This window comes from Tupaia chinensis, unplaced genomic scaffold, assembly GCF_000334495.1.
Source record: "Tupaia chinensis unplaced genomic scaffold, TupChi_1.0 Scaffold000268_1, whole genome shotgun sequence".
NCBI classification, from domain to species: Eukaryota; Metazoa; Chordata; class Mammalia; order Scandentia; family Tupaiidae; genus Tupaia; species Tupaia belangeri.
This window is the reverse complement of record NW_006159748.1, coordinates 66,826-71,029: the sequence shown is the minus strand read 5'-3', so window position 1 is coordinate 71,029 and position 4,204 is coordinate 66,826. Positions and strand designations below refer to the sequence as shown.

General features: G+C 42.5%; 1 pseudogene; it reads left to right on the top strand.

Annotated features, from left to right (window-relative positions):
* LOC102490172 (protein phosphatase 1 regulatory subunit 14B-like) overlaps window positions 1–3,455 on the top strand; it is a 17,333-nt pseudogene extending 13,878 nt beyond the window's left edge.
* Window positions 3,456–4,204: the final 749 nt, after the last annotated feature.

Below are 4,204 nucleotides of genomic sequence, written 5' to 3'. Positions count from 1 at the left end.
ACAGTGTCGTCCGTTTATTGTGGGCAGCACGGTACAGCACAGAGACGACGCAGTGTCACAGCTCTTAAGGGTCGTCCGGAGACGATGTAGTGTTACAACTCTTCAGGGTCTCCCAGGTCATCTGGAGACGATGCAGTGTCAGCTCTTCAGGATCTTCAGGGTCGTCTGGAGACTGCGCAGTGTTTCAATTCTTCAGGCTCTTCAGTTGTCATCTTCCTGGTCATCGTCATCTTCCTGGTCGTTGTTGTCTGGCTACTGTGGGCCAGGCATCGTGGTTATATACACTCTGGTGGGTTGTAAATGATGGGCCCTGATTGGTTGTAAGTGGTGGGTCATGATTGGTTGTAAACAGTGGGGCGTGATTGGTTGCTTTTGGACCAATCATGAGGTGCCAGATATGCAAATTTGAGGGATTCTAGTGGCCAATCAGAGCAAACTTTTGAAGGTCAGGTTTTTGGAAGGGAACCAATCATGGTAATTGTTTGCTCCCTGAGAAACCTTGGCAGACTCACTGGTGCACAGCCTCCCACAGATTTACATCATGCCTCGGAAATTAGTAAAGCAATAAAAAAAATTCAAACATGCCAGGAGGAAAAAAAGAATAAGAGTCAAACCAACATAAATAAAACAGAAAAAAAAAACTATATGGAAAATAAATGAGAGCAAATGCTGTTTTTTTGAAAAGATAAACAAGATTGGTACACCATTACCTAAATTAAGATGAAGACAGAAAGGATTCAGATAAATCAAAATCACAGTGAAACAGGCAGGAATACAATGAACGTAAGAGAAATAGAAAACATCATTTGAGAATACTATGAACAACAATATGCCAACAAACAAGAAAACCTGAATGAGATGGACAAATTCCTGGACACATATAATCTACCAAGATTGACACAGGAGGACATAAATAGCCTGAATAGTCCCATAACAAACCACGAGATTGAGTCAGTAATAAGTAGGCTCCCAACAAAGAAAAGCCCAGGTCCTGATGGCTTTACTTCTGAATTCTACAAACCCTTTAAAGATGTAACCTCTATTCTTTCAGATTATTTCTTAAGTTCCAAAAAAAAAAGGACCCTTCCAAAGGCATTTTATGAAGCCTTTATGAAGCCTTCATCACCCTCATTCCCAAACAGATAAAGACATGACAAAAAGAGAAAACTACAGACCAATATCTTTGATGCATACAAATACAAAAATTCTCAACAAGATATTAGCAAATCATATTCAACAACACATGAAAAAGATTATTCATGATGACCAAGTGGACTTTATTACAGAGATGTAAGGGTGGTTCACCATACACAAAACCATGAACAAAATAGACCATCTCAACAGAAAGATAAAAATTAAATGACCATTTCAATCAATGCAGAAAAAGCATTTGAAAAATTAAAAGTATCTCCATGATTATGACTCTCAGCAAAACAGATATAGAAGCATAATTGCTCAGCAAACTCAATGTCATCTATGAAAAATCTGTATTTAACATTATATTGAATGGGGAGCTTTTCTGCTAAAAATTGGTACAAGACAAGGCTCCCCATTTTCTCCAATCTTTTTATTTTTTTTTGGAGAGGTTTTCCACTATAGGGCGCATGCACTCTCCAGAAGGACAGAGAGAGACAGAGAGACAGGAAGCGAGAAATCACCCCCCCCAGGGGGGGTGGCCACACCGCAATCCCTTCTCCATTCTCCTCTCGGAATCTTGGGCATGCCCGCACACGTGCCCAGTGTGACTTTTAAGCCACTGGGTCCGGGATGCAAACTGCAGTCGACTACGTAGGAATCCAGTGACATAGCCATTACTCTAACTGCTGGTCCCCCTCCAATCATTTTTAATATAGTACCAGAATTCCTAGCCAATGAGATCAGACAAGAGAATGAAATAAAAGAAATTCCAATAGGTAAAGAAGAGTTGAAATTATCTCTATTTGCATGTGACATGATCGTTTACACAGAAGACCCAAGGTATCCATGAAAAGCCTTCTCAAAGAAATAAATACAGTGAAGTGGCAGGATAGAAAATCAACATACATAAATTTGTAGCATTTCTATATATGAACAATTATCAGGATCAAATTTTTTCCAATTATTAAAGACACAGCCATGAGGTGAGTCCTGAAGGGGTGGTGGTAGAGTGGTTATTTCCCACGACACCTGTAAAGAAAATAACAGATGGGAGTAGGCAATCTAGAGGCAGAGACCTGTCCTAGGGTGTCCCACTAGGCAATGAATGACCCAGTGTGAACAAGCTAGGCATTTCGGACAATTTGTCCCCATCAGTTTCCTTATAGAAACTGCTAGATGGACATGCACCCTTGGCCTTATTGGTGCATCATGGCATCTTTGGGGTATCTCTTGCTTTTATAGCATTCTAGAGTTAAGATCCCACCCAAGACATCCCTTGAAGGCAAGCTAAGCTCCAGGACTGGCCTGGGCATCCACAGCTTGCTATTATCCTTTATCGTCCCTGGGACAATTTTCTTGGCTGAACATCTTCAGCCTGAGATACTCCAGGATCCTTGGAATCCTTCTGTTAGCTATGACCTATTCTTCATCTGGTTTTACCTTGGAGATGAGAAACACATAGTTTAACCCAAGTGAGGCTCCTAAAAGACAGTAGGTCTTTTAATCCCTTTTGGAGATAGTCATTTTTTGTGGGCCTCTCCTAGATTCCCGTTTGGTTTTAAAACGAAAGCAACTCCAGGTTTTGGAAGGACCAAGGGTGAGTCATCCCTCTGGAAAAGCCATTATAGTTCTAGTGAATGACAGAGAAAATGGTTTAGGGAGGACCAAGGGTGAGTCATCCCTCTGGAAAAAACCATTATAGTTCTAGTGAATAACAGAGAAAATGGTTTAGGAAGGGAAGCTCTGAAGACAGGGAGCTAGCTAGAAGCTGATTTGGTGAGCCAACCTGAGCCAATAGCCAGGAGCCAGCCAGTGGATGTCCCACAGGCAGCGGTGCAGGGAGAGGCCTGATGGCACATGTGGCCCTGTGGCCCCAACAGCCAGATAGTGGACACTGGCCTCCCAGGGCCCTGGTATTGATGGCCCTAGCCCTGGGCCAGGCAGTGGTGGCCCAGGGCCCCACATCTACTTTCAGAGCCCCTGGGGCTGCAAGCAAGGGCCCAGGTGGCACAGACAATGAGGGCCCATAAGACAATGGGAGGTCGCTCTCAGGTATGACCACAAGGAGATACAGAAGCACCTGAACCTGGAGGAGTGAATCCTGGAGCAACTTATGTGCCTGTACAACTGTCAGGAAAAGGAGATCCCAGAGCTGGAGATGGGTGTGGACAAGCTTCTAGACATGGAGAGTGACGATACCTGGGCTTGGGGTCAAGGAGCTGCTGGTTGACTGTTACAAACACATTGAGGCCTTCATCTCTGGCCTGTTGGACAAGATATGGGGCATGCAAAAGCTGAGCACAGCCCAGAAGAAATAAGGGTCCTGACCCAAGTGATCAGTGGCTCCCACAGGACAATTGCTGACCCCAGAGCTCGTAGCAATAGCAATGCCAAGAGACCTTGCAGCCAGGCCTGGTACCATGAGCAGAACTTCTCATGCCCCTGGTTTATGAGCTTCTCCCCCTGCCCCTTTAGTTTTCCATTTTTGGGCTGGTTTTTTTTTTTTTTTGAATTGTTGTTATTAAACTTATGGAACTTTTTGTGTTTTTATATTGACTCTGCAGCTTGGGTCCTTTAATAAAGCTAGGATATGCCTTTGGTGAAAATTTTTAAAAAAATAAAACAGAAAGAGATAAAAAAATAAAAAGAGAACTCTGGAAGAAAATTTCCTGTCATTGTGTTGAAAAAAGACAGAGGTCTCATAGTGGCATATTGATCAAGTAGGAAAAACAAGAATTGGGCAAAAGTGATAGGCACATTTTTTCCAGGAATGACTGAAAAAACATTGAGGATTTAAAGACAGAAGCCATAGATAAGGTACATGTTTTCACTGGTCTTATATAGGGTTTTTCCTGATAGGCCTGGTTCTTGATTGTATCCCTCCAAAATTCTTACATAAACCTACATTTCTTTACATTTTCAAGCTAGTTGACTTAGCTCATGAAGAAAGTTATAAGAAAAATTATTGCTGTATGCATAAGTGGGAGTAAATGTGGCTGTCTAAGCAGAGAAATACTCTAAATCTGAAGCAGATAAACTTGTTAGAAAGCTGTGGAGGTCCAGGTGC